Genomic DNA, 17635 nt, shown 5'->3' on the forward strand with positions numbered 1-17635 from the left:
CATGGGGTGCCCCGTTGGCTTATGAGGTGATGTCAGTAGTGGACCGATGTGTGAATAGGTCAGAACCAGCACAAGGCGCCAAGATCCGAATGGCAAGTCCTGGATGTTGAGTGCCATAGTTGAGAGTTCTGAGCAGTGCTTGTAAGACTATCTGAAGCTTATTTGCACCTGCTGCAGCTTCACTATTGCCCGAGGTGGTGTCCAGCAAATTGCCGCACTGGTGTGGCCATCCTACAATGCTGCGCCGAAAGACGGCGTGTTCAGCTGAGTTCCGGTCACTTTTGCGGTACAGTGACTCGAACGCGCCGAGATCCGGATGGCACCGAGGTTGTGTCCAGCAAGTTGCCGCACTGGTGTGGCCATCCTACAATGCTGCGCCGAAAGTCGGTGTGGGGTGCCCCGTTGGCTTATGAGGTGATGTCAGTAGTGGACCGATGTGTGAATAGGTCGGAACCAGCACAAGGCGCCAAGATCCGGATGGCAAGTCCTGGATGTTGAGTGCCATCGTTGAGAGTTCTGAGCAGTGCTTGTAAGACTGTCTGAAGCTTATTTGCACCTGCTGCAGCTTCACTATTGCCCTGGTGTGGCCAAAGATCGCCCATGACATAGGCGGCCGGCTCCCGAGGTCCGGCGGAACTTTTTTCCTTTTCATTTCTGCTTCTTGTCCCACAATCCATTTCACCTGAAGACACGACCAGGTCCCTGAATGTGTGCAGGGGGACGCTATTGATTGAATGAAAATGGCGGCTTGACACAAAGCTGACTCAAGCGTTGCTGTTGATGCTATACAGACAAAAATTGGTTTTCAGTTTGTACATTCTTCAGGATTTTTTTTTCCATCCAAGGCTGATTGAGAGTTTGTAGAAAAATGGCTTCAGATTTTCCACATATTACTCTTCAACATTCTTCCTAAATGTAACAACGTGAGACTCACTAGGAGAACGGCTGTTTATCTTTCCTTTCAAAATGCTGCCAACAATATTTTCTGAATGGAAGACACCATCTTGTAGCATAAAGGGCCGAAAGGGGTTCTGGTCTGGCCGATGGTTGGTGGAGACATTTTGACTATATCTTGGACCTGCCCGGCCTCGCCCAAAATGGCGCCGGTATAAATGGGACTCGTAACTCCTTGTTGTGTACTGGTTGAACAACCTTGATATCACGAGATATGAATGCAGTTTTGATGCTCATGGCGGGCGGGGACGAGAATTGATTGAATATTTCTACATCCCTATTGATATTAAGTTCTGATGTGTTATTTATTACTGTACTATTGAAAGTTCGAATTAACGTCACCCATGGTACTTGCACGCAAATGTATATCTAGATAACTTTTTTGTAAGTGGCTCTGTCGTATTTTAATTACAAAATGTACGTCCACCGATTCCGCAACTGTTAGACATCTTAGTTCTTGCAACCTAATGGCTCGCTCGTTACGTTCCTCTATAATGTAAATGTCTCCTCATCATATACGATTTCAGTTTGCTCCGTGGCCGGCCCACGTGGTTATAGGCCTGTATTTGTATACTGACATTTTCACAATAAAGGTTTTTAAAACAAAACATGGTAGTAGTATTTACATTGGTAAAGTTTTTACTTTTAGTCACTGTTTTAGAATCAGTAAAAGGCAAGTGAAATAAAGCAGTCCAATTACATGACGGATAAAAGTTATAATATGTAGGAACGCAGTAAAGATAAATGGTCAAGGGCAGTTGTGTTTTCCACTCCTGCAACATAAAGTGATCGATAAGAATCTGATAATCAGGCGTATCGGCGACTAAGACAGCAGGCCGAGTCTCTTTTACTCAACGGCTCCGTCATGGAACGAAGAAACGCCCTTTTTCTCGAAAAAGGAATATATTTTACTTGCAGGACAGTTGTAAATTTTCCGGGAAAGTACATTAGCCTGGAATATTATAACATATATGTTATAAAAAAAAAAGTTCGAAATCAATAAAAAGCGTAATTTTTAGGTCATATGACCAAGCTTTTCATCATTAAAATAACAAAAGTAAAATTAACCAATGAAAAGTTTTATTAACAAGTCACATGACCTGTTATGCTTACGTTACGCGCTGCGCGCCGCGCCCCGGATCACTTCCGGGTGCACTAACGCGGCGTGTCATATAACGCATTACGCGACAACGTAGGTCAAGAATATAGTCAAAATGTCTCCACCAACCAGCGTTCGGAACACAACCCCTTTCAGCAGTCCAAAAGGTTCGGTTAAATGACAACAGAGGGGACAGGCAACAAGAACCATCAGTCAAAGAGGGGAGGGCAAGTTCTTCTCTACCGGGTCATGTTGGGGCGCTACCGGAACTGATCGAATTGGTAGTCTACAGTGTTTCTGGATGTTTCAGACTAAAGCTGGCATCAGCATGAGAGCACTACCATCTCGTAGCTCCGTCGTGGCCATTCCACGAGCAGACATGGCAGCCGCTCCCCACCAGAAGCCTGCGGGAGTCGGGGGCCCCCAAGACTTTTGTAGAATCTTCACGGCTGAGGGGACGCTTTCGAGAATGGGACCCAAGCCCTATCAGGGAAGCGTCCGAGTTCCAAGGTGTCCCAGGGCCATTTTAGTGGACCAGGCCCAAAACCGAAGAGCCGGCCGCCATTTTGAGAGTCCTGTGGCAGTCGCCTATCGCTGCACCGCAAGAGCGGGAGCAACTCAACTTCATGGTGAGCGAGACGCTGTAGTCGCAAGAGCGGGCGGTAAACAGCTGAATGGCGGAAGAGGCACAGTGTAGCAAAAGCGGGCGGAATGGCAACTAAAACGGTAAAGGGGCGCCCCACTACAGCGTGTCTTCAGGTCAAACAGATTGTGGGACAAAGTCCAGAATAGAAGAGTCATCAAAAGGCAAAAAGTTCCGCCGGACCCCGGGAGTCGGCCGCCTATGTCGGGGGCGATCTCAGGCTACACCAGTGCTATAAGACTTGGGGAGGGGGTCGGAGCCAAGCGTCTTCTCCGAGTCCGTGCCATCACACCGCCCCTCGGGGGCCTCTGTCAAGCGGTTTAGGGAGGTACCATAGAACATTGTTTTCAAATGCAGTCAGGTCCACAAACGACCCTCACTTACTTTGAGAATAGTGAAGCTGCAGTAGGTGGAAATAAGCTTCAGACAGTCTTACAAGCACTGCTTTTCTATACATTTTTTGATTTTTTTGTATTTTTGCACAGTTTTATATATTTTTTTTGTTTTTGATGGAGGGGAAACAACAAAGCACAGGCATTGAAAAAGGCTCAAACTCAGAACTCTGAACTATGGCACCCAACATCCAGGACTTGCCATCCGGATCTTGGCGCCTTGTGCTGCTTCCGACCTATTCACACATCGGTCCACTACTGACATCATCTCATAAACCAACGTAATGTAAATAGTTATTTAATAAAATGTTTTACCCTGTTACTTTGCTGGTGTGTTGTCTATATTTTTAATATTTGCATAGGGTTTGTCGTTATTTTGGGCGGGGTGGGTGACGGAGCCGAGCTGTCTTGCAGCCCTCATGGTGTGGAGCTCAGTTCATCTCACTATTTTCGTATTTCTCATGAAGGGTTGTTCCTAATGTTTCTATTTTAGCGAGGTCAAAAAGAGATCCAATTAGTGGCCTACTGATTTTGCTCGATTACTTTTATTTTTTTACACGATTTTTCACGATTTTTCACTATCTGCAAAGACTAAACAGAGTATTGCGACTTTGTGCTTGTTTGTAAATAGAGAATGAACCAAAGAGAATCAATTGTAAAACAGTAAAAGATTGGATAACAATCAATCAAATGGAGAGACAAGCAGGCACGACGGATTACAACGGGGGTAAAGGCCTGCGTTAACTACTCTTCACTATCTGCAAAGAGAGAGTACTACTAAGAGAAAAGAGGGGAGGGGGGCAGCGTTCAAAGCACATCAGCGTGCATAAACACGAAAAAGTTTTTACCTATCACGTACTTGACATTTTACAGCTTTTGATATTTGCTATTAAAAAACCAATGAAATTCACTGAAAAAACCATAGGTTATAGGCCATATATAGTTAGGAATTTGCATTTACAAAACCTTGAAAATTCACTGAAAAAACCATTGGTTATAGACCATATATAGTTAGGGATTAGCCTTTTCAAAACCTTATTTTACTCACACAAAACCATTGAAATTTCATATATAGTTAGTTCCACTAACTATATATCGCGCACCCGCAATCCACTGCTGATGATGTCACATATTACATCATTCATGACAACATGGTTAGTGACATCACTGATGACATCACTGATGACATCTCAAATGACATCACTGATGACATCTCAAATGACATCACTGATGACATCTCAAATGACATCACTGATAAAATCACTGATAACATCTCATTTGACATGACTGATCACATCACTGATGATATCATTCATGTGATAATACCATGAACCTCTTTAGACTCTAATATAACCTTAGATACAATCAGTGTACACAGACAGTCACAGACTGTCACTCATCCATGGAGTTACTCACACACCTAGTCAGTTATGCAAAAAATCAATCACACCTCCATTTTCTCAACTATACAGTTATACACACCTTACTTATTCAAACATATACTAACACATATTTACTTTACTCTCTTATACAATCCCTGATACATGTTCACAATGATCCATACAGCCACTCACACATTCACTGGCTCTTATGCACAGTTATTTATATATGTCAACTCTCACATGTACTGTGTTTTACATATGTACTTACTTTGACATGTAGCACTGAGATATCCATTCACTCACTAATACACTCATGCACAGTCAACCGCCCATACAGCTGTTTCCACATGCACTTTTGAACCCATACATATAGTGAATCAACTACTCACACATCTATGTAGAGAGTCACACACCTCCCAGCCACCCATACACACACACTCAGTTTCCCATACAAATACTTGGACAACCAATGAATAACCCATACAGTTACTCATATAGCTACTGATCAACATATGCAGCAGTTTGTAGAACAACAGATATAATGATGCACAAATTAAAACAGTTTAGTCACTAACCCATGCACTCAGTGAGACACATTTAATCACTCACTCATACAGTCAGTCATGCACCTACTAAATCCTTCATCCAGACACTTATACATCCACTCATTCTTCAATATGTAAGACATATTTTAACTTTACAGAAACATACAGTCACTGGATGTTGTCATCAGTGATGTCATCAGTGATGTCATTTGAGATGTCATCAGTGATGTCATCAGTGATGTCACTAACCATGTCATGAATGATGTAATATGTGACATCATCAGCAGTGGATTGCGGGTGCGCGATATATAGTTAGTGGAACTAACTATATATGAAATTTCAATGGTTTTGTGTGAGTAAAATAAGGTTTTGAAAAGGCTAATCCCTAACTATATATGGTCTATAACCAATGGTTTTTTCAGTGAATTTTCAAGGTTTTGTAAATGCAAATTCCTAACTATATATGGCCTATAACCTATGGTTTTTTCAGTGAATATATATATATATATATATATATATATATATGTGTTTTAACAAATAAAATTGTATTTTTTTTTTAACTTAAATTAATTATTTAATAATTTTAAGGTTATTTAAGTATTGTTAAGTATATTTTAGTAATTTATTTTTAATATTTTTTAATTTTACATTAATTTTAATAAATTCGATAATTTTATAAAGTACATATTTTTAAACGATATTTTTAATTCGATATTTTTGTACTTACCTGTTTGTAGATAGGACTTCGATTACTTTGTAGTCGATATTTTGGAGTCGATATTTTAAATGCCTATATTTTTGTAGTCGATATTATGTCAGTGATCCGTTACTGACACCTGAATAGCGCTGTGCCTGTCCTCACAAAAACTTGTCTCCACCTACATGTAGTATGTCTGGAGGCAGGTCAGGGAAAGGCATTTTATTCCTTTGAAGTTTGCTTACTTCAAAGGCAGATATGGGAATTTGTATTGGACCTCTGACACTCTCAAATCAGAACTCTTCTGAACTACAACACAAGCTGCCAGGAAGAAGAGCTGGATGCTGTAGGAGGGACTGACACTGCCTGTTGTTCTGTTATGCTGGCCTGCTACTTGCTTCTGTACTAGGAGTGAAAGGACTGGACTTTGCTTTCAGTATCTTGCTTCCAAGGTTCTCTAAGTGCTTGTGTGTGCTTTTCTCCTTTTAATATAGGAAAGGATTGAATCAAACATACAATTTCACGAGAGTCCTGGGAGGACTGGATTACTTAATATATATGGACACAAGGTCCAGTTCAGAAAGACAGCACATTTATTGTCTGCTTAAATGGGATATCATATATTTGAGTAGTTGTTATATTCATCTTATGCTCGAGTCTGTGGCTCGCGCGATGAGCTCGTGTCTGCCTTTCTGATGCCTGGGCTCGAGAGTTCTCTGAAAGCCATTAGTGGCAGTTTGTGTCCTGACGCTGTTAGCCGGGTTTCTTCTGTGCTCTAGCTTATAAATAAAGCCTTATCAAGAACAGCCTTCCTGTCTCCTGTGGTTCTTTACAACATTTTTCAAGATGTGAAATAAGATGAAGATCACTATGACCACCTTCTCCCCTTCAATTGACAAAAACGAAGAGCCAATCCACTCTCTACACTCCATCATTGTGGCCATCAAAAACGGATATAGAGAGTTCACTTTCTCCAAGAATATTTGTCAGTCGCAGCTTAAAGCTAACTTTGAATAAAGGACAGTTCTGGAAGAATGCTTCCGAAGAGAAATTGGATCCAGACTTCTTACAGTCCAAAAGCTAGTTCTGAACCAGGTGTCTAGGTTCTGGGTCTTTTCCTCGGGTTGTGAGCCTCTGGTTGTATTTTAGGCTTCCGAAATTCCCCTTCCTGTCTTCTGTGGATCTTTACAACAGTAGTATTTCTAGTTCTCACATAAAGAGTGGGGGTGCGTGCAGTGAAGGTGTGTAGGTGACATTTTAAAATGACATCGCATTAACAGTAGTAAATTATCAAAACTCCACAAATAAATGAAAGTGACAATGGAGTTTTTGTTGAAGAGGTCGACGACGTTTCAATCTCAAGCTATTGAGATCATCATCAGGACATGAGCGTGTGAGCAATTAGAATTAGAATGTGCTGTCTTTCTGAACTGAACCTTGTGTCCATATATATATAATCTTGTGAAATTGTATGTTTGATTCAATCCTTTCCTATAATAACTATAGCCTAGGCTATTAGAGGACCCTTCGGGCCTCCCATAGACTGTTGTTTTAGTGTGGCTCACTGGTTAGAGGCGGCAGACCCGAGAGCAGAGGACAGCCCGGGACCAGGGTTCGATTCCCGGCGCGGCAGGTTTCTGGACCAGGGTCAGCGGACTCGATAATTCTCTCGCCTCGGTGCCCACTCTGATCAGCGATCACACTCGGCAACTCTGGGCATTAGCTTGCCTCATCTTCACTAACGGCCCCACCAGACCGCCGGGGATGCCTGGTCTCACCCTGGAGATACCCATTAAGGGACCATCTCTCAGGGAAGCCAGGAAGGGTTTCGCAGCGGTCGAAGCGCCTTGGGACCCTACGGGTAAGTAGTGCGCTATATAAATGCCTATACATACATACATACAAGTTACCCCGGGTCTCAGTGCTAGGATCCCCTTGTTCCTTAAATACATTCCTCCTTTTAAGAGGCTTCAGAGTCATCAAAGACTTCACCTACCAGTGCCTAGGCTCTTCTGCTGAGAGTCCTGACTTGCCAAATCCCGTCCCTGGGCCATTAGAAGTGAAATCTGGTGAACTGGAAGTGAAAATCCACACATCGACCTCCAGTGTTTGTTTTTATTAACACATCATTACAAACTTCAACGCAATGCCTCTGCCAACACATTGACCCCGGTGTTTGCTGCAGACTGTAGCTTTTAGTCCCAGTGCATCAGAAGAACTGCTGCAGTGTGATTTTCGAGCACTGCATCACAGAAATCCATTACACACTGCTCCAACTCCAACGCAGTGCCTGTTTCATCGATGTGGAATCGACACAGCACGGCTGGATTTCGATGCATCTTCCATGGGCACCGATTTCTTCACTGATGTTGCCCAGCTGTAAGGAATCATGGCTGTGTGTCCCAAGATCAGTGCATCAGCTCCCATTCCAGTAAGGAACCGAAGCATCACCTCCCCTGACAGTAAGGAACCGATGCGTCACCTCCCCTTCATAGCATTAAAGAACCAACACATCACCTCCCCTGGCAGTAAGGGACCGAAGCATCACCTCCCTTGGGTGTAAGGTACCAACACATCACTTTGCCTTTGAACGCATCCAAGGTACTTTGTGCTAAGAGTGACACATCCATAAATTTCTATGGACTGAACTTATTTAACCTTTGAAAAGTGATATCTTTACTTGTGTAAGTTGGATTGTTGTTGTTTTGGTCTTATTTTATTCAGAAAAATATTGACTATTGTTCTAAACTGGTGTGAACTTCTTTTGTACTGTTTTCAATTAGAGTACTTGTAAAGTGCCCTACTTACCCGTGAGGGTCTCCAGGCGCTGAGGGGAGGGGGTACCGCTACTGCTCGAAGAGCCAGGTCTTGAGGAGACTTCTGAAGGCGAGTAGGTCTTGGGTCTGCCGTAGGTGGGCAGGGAGAGTGTTCCAGGTCTTGGTGGCGTGGTAGGAGAAGGATCTGCCGCCGGAGGTCGTTCGTTGGATGCAGGGGACAGCAGCGAGGGCAAGGCTGACGGAGCGGAGCTGGCGGTTTGGGGTTTAGAAGCTGAGTCTGCTGTTCAGGTAGGCTGGTCCGGCTTTCTGGAGTGCTTTGTGTGCGTGGGTGAGGAGCTTGAAGGTGATCCTCTTGTTGACGGGAAGCCAGTGTAGGTCTCTCTCCGGTGGGGGGTGATGTGGCTGCGGTGGGGGACGTTGAGGATCAGTCGGTGGAGGCGTTTTGGATGCGTTGTAGTCTTCGTAGGTGTTTGGCTGGGATTCCTGCATAGAGTGTGTTGCCGTAGTCCAGTCTGCTGCTGATGAGGGCCTGTGTCACCGTTCTTCTTGTTTCGGTCGGGATCCACTTGTAGATCCTGCGTAGCATGCGGAGGGTGTTGTAGCAGGAGCAGACAGCGCTGACCTGTTCAGACATGGAGAGGGAGGAGTTGAGGATGAATCCCAGGTTTCATGCCTGGTCGGTTGGTGTTGGTGCTGTTCCCAGTGTGGTCGTCCACCAGGAGTCGTCTCAGGCTGAGGGGGTGGGTCGAGGATGAGGACCTCCATCTTGTCCGAGTTCAGCTTCAGACGGCTGCTCCTCATCCAGTCGGCGACACCCTTCATTCCCTCGTGGAGGTTGGTTTTGGCAGTGTGTGGGTCCTTTGTGAGGGAGAGGATGAGCTGGGTGTCGTCGGTGTAGGAGATGATGTTGAGGTCGTGATGGCGGGCCACTTGTGCAAGGGGGCCACGTAGACGTTGAACAGCGTCGGGCTGAGCCCTGGGGAACGCCGCAGATGATGTTGGTGGCTTCAGATCGGAAGGGTGGGAGGGGAATGCTCTCGGTTGTACCGGAGAAGAAGGACGTGGTCCAGTCGAGGGCCTTCTCTTGGATTCTGGCTTCTTGGAGGTGTGTCTTTAGGGTGCGATGACAGACAGCGTCGAAGGCGGCTAACAGATCCAGGAGGATGAGGGCTGATTTTTCGCCGTTGTCTAGTTGGCACCTGATGTCGTCTGTGGCAGCGATGAGGGCTGTCTCGGTGCTGTGGTTTCGTCTGAATCTGGACTGAGACGGGCCCAAGATGTTGTTGTCTTTTTGAGGTGGCGGGCTAATTGTATGTTGACAATTTTCTCGATGAACTTCACCGGGAACGGGAGCAGGGAGATGGACTGGAAATTCTTGAGGTTCGCCTTGGGCTTCTTGAGGAGGGCGTTGATTTCGGCATGCTTCCAGCTTTCCGGGAATGTTGCTGTTTCGTAGGAGATGTTGATAACCTTCCATAGTTGGGGGGCAATGGCTGCATCTGCTTTGTTTAATACGTGGTGTGGGCACGGGTCTGACGGAGATCCTGAGTAGATGGAGTTCATGTCCTTGCGTGTCTCGTCGTCGTTGGTGTACGACCAGGAGGTCAGGTGGTTGGTGCTGGTGGTGTTGGCGGGGGAGGTGGAGTCTGGTGTACTCCAGGCATTTGTAGTGTTGAAGCTGTCATGGATGTCAGCGATCTTGCGGTGGAAGAAGGTGGCTAGTGAGTCGCACAGTTCTTGTGAGGGTGGGGTGTTGTTGGCGTTGGTACTGGGGTTGGAGAGTTCCTTTACGATGCTAAAGAGCTCTTTGCTGTCGTGTGCGTTGTTGTCCAGGCTGTCTTTGAAGGAAGATCTCTTGGCTAATCTGATGAGGTGGTGATGTCTGCAAGTGGCGTCCTTGTGGGCTGCGTGGTTGTCCGGTGTGTGTTTGTGGAGCCATTTCATCTCCAGTTTCTGGCATGTGTGTTTGGAGGTCTGGAGCTCGTTGGTGAAGCAGGTGGCACTCTTGCTGGCGTGTTTGTTGGAGGGTTTCTAGAGCGGGGCAAGGTTGTTGCTGCGGTCGTCGATCCACTGTTTGAGGTTGCGGGCTGTGGCGTCTGGGTTGGAGGGGCAGTGGGTGGGTTCCGGGTGAGGGTGGTGATCAGCTGGTCTTCGGTGGCTTTGCTCCAGCAGCGGCGAGGTAGCTGTTGGGTGTGGTGGTGCGTGGTTGATTTCTTGAAGGTGAAATGGATGCAGCGGTGGTCGGTCCAGTGGAGTTGATTGGTGTGGTTGAAGGCGACGTGGGTGCCTGTGGAAAAGACGGGGTCCAGCGTGTGGCCGGCAGTGTGGGTGGGTGCGGGGATGAGGTGTCTGAGGCCGAGGTTGGCGAGGTTGTCAATCAGGGTGGCGAAGTTGGCATCGTTGTTCTCGAGGTGGAAGTTCAGGTCCCCGATGAGGATGTAGTCCGTGGAGGCGAGTGTGTGGGTGCTGGTGAGTTTGGTGATGGAGTCGCTGAACTGGGCCCAGGGTCCGGGGGGTCTGTAGACCAGTGTTTCTCCCAGGGTGGTGTTGGGGGTCGGTGTGGATCCGGAAGTGCAGGTGTTCGGCGGTGATGAGGGTGTCATTTGAGTGAGTGTGGACCTTGAGGGAGGACTTGTGGATGATGGCTATTCCTCCTCTGATTCTGTTGGTGCGATCCCTGCGGGTGATCTTGTAGCCATCCAGGATGGCTATGGCGATGTCGGGCGCCGAGGAGTCATTCCACCATATCTCAGTCAGGAAGGCTACGTCCGGGGCGAGGGTGTCGAGCAGATCCCAGAGCTCGACGGCGTGTTTGCGTGCGGAGCGGGTGTTGAGAAGTATGCAGCGTAAGTGGTTGGGTCCAGTCCTTGGAGGTTTTGTGGCTCTGTTGCAGGTGAAGCTGCAGGTGCAGCAGGAGAAGGGTCTGTGGGTCAGTTTAGGGGTGGCCTGGAAGCAGGTGTGGTTTCAGCTGGTGTTTAGTGCATGGAGGGTGCTGTTGTCGTAGCGGAGTGTGGTGTTGTGGCGTTCGCTGGGTCCAGGGGGTTCTGGCCCTGGGCGCGGTACAGGCACGGACGGGTGTAGATGGGCTTGCCTTAGGCGCACCCGCTGCGCATGTCCGTGCAGCGTCCGGCATTTATGGGGAGGTGGGAGGGAGGAGCTTCTGGGAGGCGGGAGCAGCAAGTGGGCAGGGGATGGGCCGCCGGGGTCACAGCGGCGGGGAAGCAGTGGAACAGAAGCAAAATGGGGCACAAGAGGGGACAAAAGAGTGGTACAGAAGGCAAAAGGGGCACAGAAGGGGGAAAAACGCGTGGCACAGAGCACAAAAACAGGGCACACAGGCAGAGGGGCGAGAAAGAGGGAGAGAAAACGAGTGGCACATAGCACAAAACGGGGCACACAGGCAAAGGGGGCGAGAAAGAGGGGGGAAAACAAGTGGCACAGAGCACAAAACGGGGCACTCAGGCAAAAGGGTAGAGAAAGAAGTGGGAAAAACGAGTGGCACAGAGCACAAAAATGGGTCACAGAGAGGGGGAGCAGTGGCCCAGAATCCAGAGGGCACTTACCAGCGAGTTGGCAGCGGCAGCATGGGCACACAGTCAGAGCTGCGTGGAGGGGGAGTGACCTACCAGGAGGGTCAAGGGTTCACTGTGTTACTGTGTGTGTATGTTGATATGCTTTATACATTACCTCTGAGATACGCCTGACTGCTCATTTTAGCTACCAAGAGGATGGGCAGTGGTTATCTTAGCTGTGTGACTCCTTTTCCCTGAAAAGAGTGAGGGTCTGTACTTGAAACAGGGTGCAAACCATTGCCAACCCTCAGCCTCATTTATGAGGCTTTGACGTGGGGCAGCCCCCCAAGGACTATTATGGCGTTGCCCTACATCAATAGAAAAGGAAAGGAATGTGCTGTATCTATATGATACCGCACATTCCTGTCCTTTTCCCCAGCTCTGGCGCGTAATGGGCTGTTGTGCGCCAATGCAGGCACCCTTGCACCATGTTGCAGGGGTGCCTGCATTTTGGGCTGATTGATTTTGTGCAGGAAGGGACTCCTTCCTGCACAACATCAATCAACTCAGGCCAATACCTCTTTCTAGGTGTGCTGCAGAATGCAGCACACCTAGAAAAAGAAAACAACGAGGAGAAATGAAAACATTTCTCCACGTTGCGCCTCGCTCGCGCAACCCCTGGCGTGGCATTATATTTACGATGGATTCCCAGGCTTACGATTTCTCGTAAATCTGGGAATGTGTTGGATTCCTTGGGTGTTACATGGGAACCCCCACAGCAACACCCATTGAACGCCCCTTTCACACAGTGTTCTGAGTGAAAGAGGCACATATTTACAAAGCCATGAAAAGCCACGTAAAGTGGATTTACCTTGTAAATATGCTGGGGCACATTGCGCTACTGGAACGTCAAAATGTGACATTCCGGTGCTGAAATGCACATTTCTAACAACTGTCATATTTCCTATATAATACTATGTAGTAATTGATCTAATGCTCATTCCTCAAGCAAATAAGTCCACATATTGCAAGTAAATGTATATACAATAGAGCCTTTTTTTCTACTGTAGACTATGAGTTTCATAAACAACGTTTGTTAAAGCTTCAGAACAATACAATTGTATGTATAGTTAAGGTATGGAATCACCTTATGCTCGAGCCCATTCTGTCGAAGTGAATCTCAATTTCATAACTCTATTCTGAGTAGGTTTGAAATGACGTTGCAAATAATCTTGATGCCCGAGATTTTGTTCTAGTTTTGAGTGATGAGTTTTGAGTACAGTCGAACGAAATTTTTGTAGGTGGAATGATCAACTCAGGTTCGTAAAAACATCTATGGTTGATGGTTGACACCATGGTGAGACAGCTGGGAAAAATGGTGAGCATTCATCATGGCTGTTCGAATGAACTGTTATGTACCGTGTAACATTCAGTCAGCAGTGTTCACAGTGCTCATTTTTTGCATACCTCATTTTGCTAGACGGTAGCCCTCATAAGAGTGAACTTCACAATAATATATTTTGATGCGAGGTAGCCATTGTGTATTGATATAAACAAATATTTTTACATGGGAGTGGGTGATGTGCTGGCTTTACATGGAGGAGTACAATTTCTTTTTTTCTAGCACCTGCATTAAAATCATCTTAGTAATTCATACTGCTTGCTTTCCAGATTGTGATATACATTTTATTTTATTGTCTCTTGTTATACTTTATATTAGTGAAGCACCTCGGGAGTACACTGTTGGCCTGCGTTTTCTGTAACCCCTCCTATGATGAGCAATTTGACGAAATCAAAGATTGTATTGTGCATCACTGTCTCTTCAATCCAGGCTGAGTATCCTCATATATATTTCTTTCTGTTTTGAAGATAATAAATCGAGCTTGGCTATAATTTACAAATAGGTTGACCTCAGTTCTGCAAGTTTCATGAACTTTCTTTTTTAAATAATTTACATTTTAGTTGTACATTAGTATACGACTTGTTTGACTTGTGGCATGCATAGGAGCTCAAAAAAATTAAGTGGCACAAAAGTATTTCTATAATGCAAAAATACTAAGGGGCATATTATCAAGGACAGGCGATGGGAAACGGCCATTACAACTAAGCCTTTACAACGAAATCGTTAACCACGCATGCAGTACAACGCATGCGTGGTTAACACGAAAGCCTTTACCACGCATACCTTTACTACGAGGTTTGTAGTAAAGGTATATGTGGTAAAGGTAAACATTAAAAAAAAGGGGGGCTTGGGGGGGTCTCCCCCCCCAAAAAAGAAACTCACCTGAAGTCACGTCGGGTATCGGCTTCGTTTAAGAGAAAACGGAAAATAAACTTCCGCTTTCTCTTAACGACAATGACGTCACCACGCTAGTAATTGTGGTAAATGTTATGCGTGGTAAACGAATTCCGTTGTAACGCATGCGTGGTAAAGGCATGCGTTGCAACGGAATTCGTTGTAACGTCATATATTCACAGGCGATACATTATTGCCGCGATAAAGCGGCGCGGCAATAATGGCCTTGATAATATGCTCTATGAATTCCAATCGAAGCCCATGTTAGATGTGTTCACATCTAACATGGGTTTCGATTGGAATTCATAGAGCATATTATCAAGGCCATTATCGCCGCTTTATCAGCAGTTTCCTGCCGATAAAAGCGTCGATAATGTATCGCCTGTCCTTGATAATATGCCCCCTAGTTTGCTCTAGGGTCTGTTTAGAAATATCGGGGAGCCAGAAATTCTCGGGGCAATTCCGCTGATTTTTCTTTTTTTTGCCTGTGTGGTTTATCGGGTTATTTCGCTGCTCCTCTGGCCCCCTCAGAATTACAAAGTAAATCGTAACGAGTCTCTAGTCAAAGACTTTCCAAAGGCCCACAAGCATAGATGCTTTTTGTAAACCACCATGTTCACTTCCAGATGAGAAACCTGAAAACAAAATATTGATTAACAGTAAATTCTCTACTATAATCCGCACTTCATTAAGAGTTTTTACTAATAAACCCATCTGTAAAAGCTAATAAATTCTCATTGCACTTCAGTATGAATACAAACCGAATAGCATATATGACATCTTCCACGTATATTATTGTGAATTGTTCCCCTCCCTCTGCATCCAGTGTCGACCTAAAAGCTATTTACACAGTCCTGCGTCTCTATTCACCACCAATAAGCATTCCAGAATATTCTTTTGTTTGGCGAATCTTAGCTGATTTTCAGAACTATTGTGACATCTTTCATCACATGGCCCCTGTAATGAATATTTTTACAACTAAATGTAAAAGATGATTAAATTGCCATTCCCACTCCTTTTGTGCCCCTGCTTATTAACTATATAAGATACTATCTTTCCATGGCAACTTTGATTTCATTGCCTGTTAAATAAACTTGATAAATTCGCTTTTAGTAATCTTGGGTAATAGCTGTGCCCCAAATTAAGTCTCGGAAAATAAATGATACTGTATGATTTATTGACTTCATTAATCTAACCCACAAAGTAAAATTGTAATATCATACGAACAGTCATAATACATATTACATTGTTAAATACTTTGCGGTTTTAGGAATCAGGGCTGTGCGCCTTATAAGCTTAACATTTCTCAACGGAGAGACAGGTCCCTGGTGAGAATCTTGTCTATGTAGTTCACATCAATGAACTGTCCTCTGCTTGATATCAATTTTGAAACATACAAAACACTTTGAATTTTTATTTCCTACTGAATGTTGTGTACTTCTGTTACATACAAGCAATTCAGGTAATTCCAATTATGCGCACACACACCCACACACACCCACCCACACACACACACACACACACACACACACACACATACACGTGTTACCATCCTTGTGGGGACTATGTGTGAACACCAGCCTTGTGGGGACTAACCTTTCCCAATGTTTTTAAAATACACTAATAACAGAAAAGGGTTAAGAAAAAAATCATTATACAGGATCCTGCTTCAAATTTGCAAATATGTTGTTATTTAATGGTGCGCACAGCACCATCTTTGTGGGGACTTGAACACATGCTACCATCCTTGTGGGGACCTAGTCCGTAACACTATTTGTGATTGAATACAGTCAAAGGTACATGACTAAATGTTTATTTTATCAACAAAATACACAAACAACATTATAATCTATTCATATATGAATTGCTACTATATACTAGGGGTATACATCAAAGGCAGATTCTGTTAATGTGCCAGAAAATATCATATCACGCTTAAAGAAAGACCCTTAAAGCTGTATTTAACCTATTTATTAGTGCTTAAAATCTTAAGAGATAAGGGAACAAACACATAAATAAATTAACATTTGGAACTAAGGAATATGGTCAAGTGGAACCCATAACTTGATTAGTTGCTAACATTTTTGCCAAAATAGATGTTCAAGTCCCCACAGAGATAGTGGGTGAAGATCATTGTGTTTAAGTCTCCATAGAAATAGTGGGCACATTGAAAGCTTAAATCCTATTATAAAGAGTGCGAGGCTAATGATGTTCAAGTCCACACAGAGGTTGGGTGTAATTATAGGAATGCTCAAGTCCCCACAGAGATGGTGTGTTATTATAGTGATGTTCAAGTCCCCACAAAGATGGTGTGTTATTATAGCGATGTTTAAGTCCCCACAAAGATAGTGTGTTATCATAGAGAGGTTCAAGTCCCCACAGAGATGGTGTGTTATTACAGTGTTGTGTAAGTCCCCACAAAGATAGTGTGCCTTTATACGATTAAGTCCCCCCAGAGATAGTACTTGCAGGTGATTGTGTTTAAGTCCTCATTAAAAGAGGGCCCATTTCACAAAGGTAAACTTAGACAAACTGTCTAACTTTACTACTTTTCAGTGTTCACAAAAGGTAAATTCAGACCAAAAGTCTAACTTTACTACATTTCAATATTCACAATGCCCCATACAGAGAATGTGAAGCTGATGATGTTCAAGTCAAAGCAAACACAAGGAGATGATGGACGGAGTGCTGAAACTTTTCAGTCACTTACCCCCAGTCATAGATCTGGGTTGAAACCATCATCGTTCTTTAGCTTACTTCGTCACCCCAGTTCAGACCCAGCTAAATGCGAATCAGCCTTGACCCTGTGCCTCGTGGCACTCCCTGGTGCTTCCTGTCGAAACAGAGCTTGAATTTAATTACAGGAATGCTCGAGTCCCCACAGAGATGATATGTTTTTATAGTGATGTTCAAGCCCCCACAAAGATAGTGTTTTATTATAGTTTTTTGTGTTTCAGTCCTCATTAAAATAGGGCCTTATTCACAAAGGTAAATTAGACACCAATTCTAACTTTTCTACTTTTCAGTTTCACAAATGTAAACTTAGACAAAAGTCTAACTTTACTACTTTTCAGTATTTCAAAGCCCCATACAGAGAATGCAAAGCTGGTGATGCTCAAGCCAAAACAGAGCTTGCGTTTAATTACAGGAATGCTCAAGTCCACACAGAGATGTTGTGTGACTATAATATTACCACAGTCGCCAAAGAGAATGTGTGTGATTATAGACATGCCCAGGTCCCCACAGAGATAGTGGGCTATATAGACATGCCCAGGTCCTCACAGAGATAGTGTGTGATTATACACATGCCCAGGTCCCCACAGAGATGGTGTGTGATT

Source organism: Lissotriton vulgaris, chromosome 1_1, assembly GCF_964263255.1.
Source record: "Lissotriton vulgaris chromosome 1_1, aLisVul1.2, whole genome shotgun sequence".
Lineage (NCBI taxonomy): Eukaryota > Metazoa > Chordata > Amphibia > Caudata > Salamandridae > Lissotriton > Lissotriton vulgaris.